The sequence below is a fragment of the Sinohyriopsis cumingii genome, chromosome 16 (assembly GCF_028554795.1).
Source record: "Sinohyriopsis cumingii isolate HCF-2022 chromosome 16, ASM2855479v2, whole genome shotgun sequence".
Taxonomy (NCBI): Eukaryota; Metazoa; Mollusca; class Bivalvia; order Unionida; family Unionidae; genus Sinohyriopsis; species Sinohyriopsis cumingii.
Window position 1 is genome coordinate 61,700,889 of NC_142976.1, and position 9,615 is coordinate 61,710,503.

Consider the following 9,615-nt stretch of genomic DNA (forward strand, 5'->3'; position numbering starts at 1 on the left):
AAAACACGATTGTCGTCTTACGTAAACAATGCAACTTTGTACATTTTGATGCCGAAAATCTCATGATTGTGAAGCCAGCGCAATTTTTTCTTGGTATTTTTTTCTGTGAGATTGGATAATAGTCGTACACAGTTCTTTTTATGACATTTTGTATTCCTTTGCAAACTTTCTTATCATTTTATCAGTCGGGGAATGATTGGCCCAAAGATCGCCGTCTTAAACGGGTTAAGCTTGTTATGAAGACAACACAACTCTTTAGTGACAATTGTTCATTTCATCTTCAAATATTTAGCAGGCTCCTTCTTGATCAGTCAAAATATATAAATATGTTAGTCTTCTTGGTAGGTAATAGTCCTATATAATTTGAAGTTACCCTTCATGTCCCTGTAAATATTCTCTTGCATTAAAGAACTATTATCAGGCAAGAGTAGTTGCAATCGTATATCATAATATTTGTCAACTTGTAGATAAAAAAATACATACTTTAGCATTGTAAGTCAACAATAAATTGATTGGGCTAAGTTGATTTTCTTGCTTTTCAAAAGTGTTGAACACTAAGTCATCTTAAATAATTGTTTATTTTGCGTGCTTTTTCAGACATTTAATTTTTTTAAGTCTGTATATATCTTAAATGTTATCCTTACCTCAGATTGTCTGCTTCTTTATGGAATAGTGTTATTCATCAATTTGAAACCGTCAGCATTTTTCTCATCTATGTGCAGGGTTTCAACCGTCGTTATTGCTCAAATACGACAATAATTCGTTTTTTTTTTCTTTCTTTAGTTTTTAGCCTAATAGTATGTACAGTTTTAGATCCCTAACTTGAACGACACATTTCTATTTGTTTTTCAATCATCACTGTAATGTTGGTGCTAGCGTCTTCGTATCCTTGGAATTAACTTCTGCGACTATGTTAACATTATTGTCATCGAAAATTAATTCATTGGAGCTAATGCGCTGTCTTTTAAATAATCATGCAGGTGCAACGTCATCAACAAATCCATTTCTAAAACTCAGCCAATAGCACAATCTTCTGATATTTTGAATTTATTTTCTACTAGTCATCTACTTTATTCACAATTTGCCTGTCAAAAGATTTTTTACTAGTACGTAATAAGACATTACTTTATTGTGCAGGTTGTTGGTATCAAGGCAAATAATCAGTTATCTTAACCTTTGCTTTTCGAGATTATCATCATTTCTTGTTTTACCATTTTACTACCTTTAGCTAGTATTAATCAGGATTTTCTACTTTTTTATCTGTGAGGTATCGTGATATTTCTACCTACCCCACCTCTTTCTTTGATGTATGAGCATACCATAATCTGTTACAAGTTCACGTTCTATGCATGATATTTTCAACTTTGCATCATGGGCTAATCATTGAGCATAATGATAGTGAGCACGGAGGACTAGTTCTAAAATTTAACAGCTTTACGGTAAACAAAAAACATTTTGATGGTATATGTGTTTAGTTGTTATAAGAGTCCAACATAATATCTTGAGTGTTGTGTCCATTTCACTGGCATATAATACTTTCAAAATCAAAATAAACGACTTGGGGAATTTGATACTGACATTTCAAGCTTGCAACTGAGACTTCTTCAGGCATTATCTCTATCGTTGTTTTAGTCATTATTGTTATAATTTTCATCCATTTAAATGATTTAGTCATATTTACAGACACATTATATGTCTATGATGTATGTTTATCTCTGAAGATATAAAATTTTAAATCATTATGACCATCATAATGAAACATTATTAGCATGTTTTTGTGTTTCTATTTCATTTTTTTTTTCTCGAACAGGTTAGATATACTTTCTCTCAGCTGTTCCACTGATGCATGTTCAGCCGTTTCTCACTTCTATTATTTCATAATCATTTGCTGATATGTCAGGTACATTTTCAAAATGACCAGGTGTCATCTATTTCTACCGGATATCGATTAAACGATTGAAAGTGTTTATCTAAGCTGTTGTATATTGATTACTTTTCTGCATGATTACTTCGTGTGTTTAACACAAAAATCCACTGCATAAATGAAACATCAGTTGTCTTCATTTTCCACGTTGACACAAGCATTCATCATCTTCTTCATCGATGCAGACAATTCTATGTAGGAGGTTCCTCTAATCGGTTGATACCCATGTGCAATTTTATATATTCTGTCCAGTCAAACATAGATCTTGTACATTCGAGGTGTTTATGATCATTGTAGAAAAAACGTCACCTCTGACCACATAAATTTTATATATATATATATATATATATATATATATATATATATATATATATATATATATATATATCACAACTGCTGTCTTATGCGTCATTGTCAGATTGATCTAATATTTTACTTATTATTTTTTTTATTTGTTTATTTGTTTGTCTTTATTTTGTATTTTTTAAATGATGCTCCCAAGTAGGGCTGGTTTGGTAATTTTAATTATTGAAGACAGATGAGGTCGATGCTCCTGGCATAACTGTAGTTTTAATTCAACAATATACTAATCTGTACAGAATATATATAAATACATACCATTTGCCATTATTCTTGTCGCACAATATATCCCCCCCCCATAACAGACCACCCCGATTCACGGTACCAGAAAGGAAAACTCAAATAAATTACAATAAAAACTTTGACATTTTAGTATTTATTTTAGAAAACCATGGTTTCTTGCACATTTTCATGGGAAATCAATCTAAGTCAGGTAATTTCGGAAATGATAAAAGCATCTTAAAATACAGTTGATATTTATTTAGAAAAAGGTTAAACTTATATATATATATATATATATATATATATATATATATATATATATATATATATATATACACGTTTTAGGTGCGTTGTGGGCAGTCATCCCGAAAGTGGGTTTACGGGAAGGACATGATATAGTTTACATTTCAAATCAAAATACATATACATAGGTTGTATTTCTTACATAGTAATTATGTATATGTTGAAAATAAGTATATACACTTATGTTATAGTCCTATTCATGTTTTCGGTTCGTGGGCAGATATATATATTTCATGGGCAGTTTTGACCTTTAGGTTGAAGATGACAAAGTAACTGCCCAAAAATACGTTCACGAAGAACAAACATATAGCATTCTGCCCGTGAATACGGTCACGGGAACAATATATAGCGTACTGCCCACGAATACGTTCACAAGTAACAAATATATAGCATGACTTTCCGGTGTGCGCGCGCAAAATGGTTGTCAAGACACGACGATAAACATTAATCTATTAAAGCATCCTTTGCAATGGCCAGCGTACATATAGCGGACGTGAGGTTCGTTTTTCACAGCTTGTTTGAAATAAATGGATGATTATATATCCAGTGTAACAACTTGTCTTGACAGCTTATGGATGCTAATGTTTGACATTTATTGTGAAGATGATTGTTCACTGCTTGTTGATGAATTCGTAGCTTCTGTTAATCGATGCTATAGCTCAATTTAACTGTCATACACTGATATGTTTAAGTCTGCTTGCACAGTTAACTATGCAGAGTTATGGAAATATAACAAATTGGTTTTAATAACTTTCAGAGTTTGTTTTACTATTACTCAATATTTGTTTCAAGTACTATAAAGGCTGTGATAGGTTGGGTGGCTTAGATTACAAATCAGGCCCTTCTCACTTGGGGGGGTGGGGGGTGGGTACTGCCCATTATGAATATTACTGGTCCTAGATGTCCAACCTGATATTTATGACATATAGGTTCAACATCTTACTGCCAGCAGAAATGGTGTTCTGTAGTATTTTTCCCAGTCAATAGTTTATGGATATATTATGTCATGTACTATGCTTGTTTAATTCTCTCATCTCAGTTCTGACGTTACCATTGAATGCTATAATGTTCCCAGACATCCGGTATTCTTGGTTATTAAAATTATATATATACACAGATAACTGAAGGTGAGTTCTCATTATTCCCTAACAATTGTAATTAGTGGGGCTGTAGCAATTGATGGTCTGAGAATTCAAGTTAACTGGTTCAAAACTTGGGTAAACAACAAACTGTTTTCTTCCTTTGACAGGCATCATAAAGTTTTGCATCTTTGTCTCTCTGATGACTGTGGTACACAAGTTACAGACTTTGCCTTAGAATGAGCCTGATTTTTGATACTTGTTACTGAATGGGGTGGGGTAGGGAAGTAACAAAATTATTAAAGGTGGAATGTATGCAAACCATGCTGGAAATAGATATGTGCCAGCAACTGCAACATGTAAGCTTCAATCAATTTGGAAACTATAAGCTTTATCCTGTAAATATTAACAGTTCACACCCTGTATAAAAGGTGATTTTGTGTTTGATTAACTGGAACTGTTAATTTATTATGTTAAGGAATTTATTGTTTTAACCCTAGTAAATGTAATATAATTAGGTCAAAAGTTCCAGTTTGTTTATTGTTTCCAGAGTTGATTATTGTAACTGGAAGAACCTGTTTCTAAGTGTTAAATGAAACGAAAGAGATATTGTTTACTCAAGTGATATAAAATAAAAGTTTAAAATGAACTGAAAGAAATATTGTTTATTCAAGTGATACAAAATAAATGCAAAAGTGTATATTCATTAAGAAGTGTATTGTCAATTGCAAATAAATGAAGATTTATCTTATTTTGTTCTTTACTTGTGTACAAAATTATACCTGGATTGGGCAATAATTACTTGGACTCCATTTGGAAAAGAAAAATCTATATGTCCTAAATACCTAATGTTCATATCATAATGCTCTTTTAATGGATGATTATGCTTTTCAGCTGACGTTACCATATTGCCAAGTGAACTAATAGTATGGCCTTCGGTGTGGCCCACTAATCACATTTGTAAATGAATTATGCATACAATAGAGAAATAGCTCTTAAAATATCTTATGAGTTGAACAATGTGTGTACAGAAATAAACATGATGCAAATCTTTGAACTTGTATGCCACACATGCAAGTGAATTGGTGGTTTTCATATGTAACTTGTGTACTCTTATGGCTTTTGTCTATATTACTTTTAGCCATTTCTATTCACACACCAGAACACAACCTTTTTTGTCTGATTCAGGTACTAATGCAAAACTTATTTCAGCTGTAACTGAAGTATACAGAATTTTTCCTGATGTTGAGGCCTACTGTGTAGACAGTATAGCTGTAAGTCATCAAATCAAATGGAAGACAACAGTGTGCAGTTGAAGAAAATGATTATTACCCAGTACCATTTAGAGTTATCTTAAAGAAAAGTCACAATGCACACTGATACAAGTAGTTTTAGAAAATGCATTTGTTCCACATACATTTTAACTTAACCCAAAAGTTCAGTCTCTTGCCTAAAATTCAATCAGATGTATGCATTTATTCCATAAAACACAAAGATATAATGAACCAAATCATTTTCATTATTGAGTTAGGTAGTAGGCTATGTTAAAGAGTGCAATCACTTTATCGATTTTTTTTTCCATTACATTTTTATTTATTATAAAATGACATTTCTTAGTGGAGTGCTAGCAACTGTAACTTGAGGAATATTTTGTACATGCTGGCCTAAGTGTCATGAATATACTGTGCTACATTTTGCTTTATTAGGTATAATACTATCATGAGACTTGCTTGATTAAATCCTGAATTTGTCAGTTACACTTACAAGTCCACTGGTAGAATTTAAAATCTGTGACAATTTGGGAACTTTTTTTGCAGTAACTGCAAATCACTTTGCCTTCACAGTCAATGAATTCAAGCCATTGATAATTGTCAAACCATTGTGACTGAAAATGTGATTGTCTCTTAGTTGTGTCCTATTTGATAATTTTGCTGCCACAGAGTCTGGATTGTGTCTCTGAAGAAATAGTTCATCTGGACTCTGTTGCAGTATTACATTTTATATGTTCAATTTAATGAATTTTCTTTCTTTGAATCATTCTTATGTCATAACTTGCGAAAATAGTTTAGTTAACAATATTTATTCAAACAGAAAAGATAACCTCACTTGACAAATCATCCTACTAAAGTGATCATGGCATACACTTTTATCTTTGAAATTCAAATATTGCCCACTCGTTAATTAACATAACTAATATTGCACATTGAAGGTGATCATATGTATCATCAGTTTTAAAAAAATAAAGACATAATACTATCATTTAATCACTGCATACAGGAAACAGACACTTGTGTCTGTAAAATGCCTTTCATTGGATTACTTTGGTTTATTAAAACCAAACAGCAATCCACTCAGGATTTTCTAGGATAGATACAAAGAATATATTATGGTCATTCAGAACGCTATCAATACATCAGACCAGATTGTTTTTATTATTATTTAGGCAAAATAACTTAGTAAGTCAGATGGCAAACATGAGGATGGTGATAGGTTATGTGGAATTTGCATTGAATCATCTGATCCCAGAAGATTTGATACAATGTCACTGGCTGTGGTAATCATCAAGTGCAGTTGCACGGCACCATAAGACTTATCAAGATACCATAAGCTAGAAAGATGAAGAAAAAGAAAAACGATGACCCAAAGACAAATCCTGCAAACTGTGTGCAAAAATGATTCCACAGATTATAGATGAAAACTTTACTATATTTAGCTTCAAGATATTAATAAATTCGGATTACTTCCTCCAGTCTGCTACAGTAATTCATGCCCATTGCACTCATAAATTGATTATAGTCCTTGCAGTATTTTGTGTGGGCCACAATATTTTAATTGATGCAGCTGATGCTCCATTCTTCAGTTCAGTGTTGATTCAAACATAGCAATGTCCCTTTGGGATGTGTGCATAAATAAAGAATGCCTGTCCCTTCATTACCACACTTGTTGAATTTATCGTGTCTCTCTGAAAACTGTACCATGTGAGAAAGAATTTTATAAACAAACTGGACATAAGTATTGCTAGACATATACTCAGACCTGAGACTTCATAAAAGACTGCTTACTTGTGAGGCATTATTAGTGCTAGGGCTTGAGGTAATAACTTGCTATATGTTTGGTAAGGCAAAATAAGGGGCCTTATGACTTAAATTGAAACTGTGAAAAAACAAAAGGTTCAAATGCAATAAACTTTTGTTTTTCCTCATTTGTTATATTACAGTGCCATGAAAGGTCATTTCTTTTATCTTTTTAATCCCTTGCCAATTTTAAGTCATCATCACTAACCAAGTCTCTAAATCAATTCTTGGCATATTTAGCTAAAATGGTGTCTACTGTTCCATTATATCATTGATTGTTTAGCTTGCTTGTATGGAGCTTAACACCATTTTTCAGGACATCATAGACTTTACATGGCAGCCAACATATTTATTGGAAGAAATCAACACACATAACGCTACTGGCAAGCTTTCTCATATACACACATTGGTTGGACTAGAGAGAGTTGATTAGTGATGTGTATGCCTAGACCATTCTATAATCCAGGGCCCCATGATTGAATACAGCTTAAAGAAATTAACCCTAATTCAATTTCCTTGTTGCATTTAAATCATAACACCCACCATGCAAAGTGACACATGTCTCAAGATTTTCAAATTTGTATATGTTTTGCAACTTTTAATTCTGAGTTGATGCATGTGGATGTGGAAATTCAGTTACTGAATACTTAGCTACTTATATAAGGAGCTCTCACACTGGTAAAAGCATGCAATTGGGATTGTATTTGCAAGAGGGCAATTAATTGTTCAAAATACTGTTTTAGCTAACTACATATGCGAAGGGTTGATGTATAAAAAAGAGGATCAAGAAATCCTAGCTGGTAAAGATAATTGTATCCAACTTGACAGAAAGTGAGAAGGCCTTTTAATTTTGTACAGCAGTTTCATTAAGGAACCAACTATAATACCATTAGAAGTTTATGAGCAGCAAAAACCACATTTAGGACCAACTAGACATCAAAACCATATGCATAGTTCCATTTACGGCCAACCAGACATCAAATAGGTCATCTAGTGAAAGCACAATGTCAAAATGACCAGCCATCTAGGAGAAGTAGCAAGGAAGGGGTTTTCCAGATGCCCATTAAAACAGCCATATTGGAGGTTAGATTGGCACTATTTTCATTTACGTCCAACTAGACATAAGAAGTCTTTCACTGATATGACGATTCATTCAGGAGAAGTAGTTATACCAAGATTTTCAGGATGGCCACATTGGTGGCCTTATAGGATGTCTGTACAGCACCATAATTCTCATTCAGGACCTGCTAGACATCAACATAAGTATTTTGTACACGTGTTGACACGCTGACACAATTATCCATTCAGAAGTAGCGATAAAAAGTTTCTTAATATGGCTACTGTGGCAACCACATTGTATGTGTGAGTGGCACCATCTTGTTTTTTCTTCCAGATATTTTCACACAAATATCATATTTAAAGATAACATGAATTCATACAAGATCTTGTCAGTTTATTTCATAACAGATTTTTCCCTCATATTAATATAATCTTTTGAAAACATTTATACATTATAGTTCTAGAAATTTTTCATGCTCTCAGAAACTATTAAAATCACAGCAGAAAGTGTTATGTTATATCTTTATTCAGCACTGAAAAATATTCATGAACTCTTAAAGTTTTTTCCCCTATATTAACTTAATTTAATGAAGATTTTCAGACTATAACCTTTCCATTGGATTTATTTTTTCAAACATGGCGTAAAAAGTATGTTATAGTAACCAATTTTTACATTGCCTTCACCATTGCAGAAATCTCTATAATCAATTTCCTAGTAAAGAAAAGCCAAGAAAATAAATGGACAGTTAATATTCACTTCAGGATCACAGACCTGAGGCAAATATGTCATTGTTAAATCAAACATTTTTATTGTGTTTCCTTAGACCTAAATATATATATATACTTGCTGTTACTCTAAACGAAGGCTGGTGATCCAGTTGATAACCTTTTGGGGGTTTTAAGGATGTCTTTAAAATTAAGGCCTTAAAAATGTTGAGATCTTATATTAAAAATGACAATTTGAGCCTTGCAGATTCATGTCCACAGGTGCCCAAATAAAAAAAAAAGGGGGGGGTGCAAGGGGCAAGCTTGTTGGTGTGTTATAAAATAACTGACTTATCATCGGTGTGCTGACAGGTGATGTGTAATTAAATCACTGTTGTAATATTAATAATGAGTGAGTCTGCACAAAGGAATTTCATACAGCTAAACTAGCTCAACAACTAGAGGCAATTAAGAAATATATCCACATTCGTGATTCTGTCAAATGGCAGATACAACAGCATCAGGAAGCTCAAGTGGCATTTACAGAAGGTAAAGAGCCGCTATACTTGTTATCTTTTTAGGGATGTGCTTGGATTTTGCCCTCAAGCTGGAGCAGTCATAGGATATATAATAAATCGCCACGGTCGGAATTTATCCCCAAGCTGGGGTAATCGATGGGTAAAGTCTTATCCACAGTCGGGGTTTTATTCAAGCTTCAGGTGCAAGTTTTTGTGCATCTCCATGCCCTTGCATAAAACACAGTTACACGTTTTTTTATATAGATATTTTTCAGTTGTAGACAGGAATAATAAGTATTTGCGAGTGTTTGAAATGAATGGGTTCATTATGAATTGAGTGGCACTACATTTCAAAAGCAAAATTGGATTGA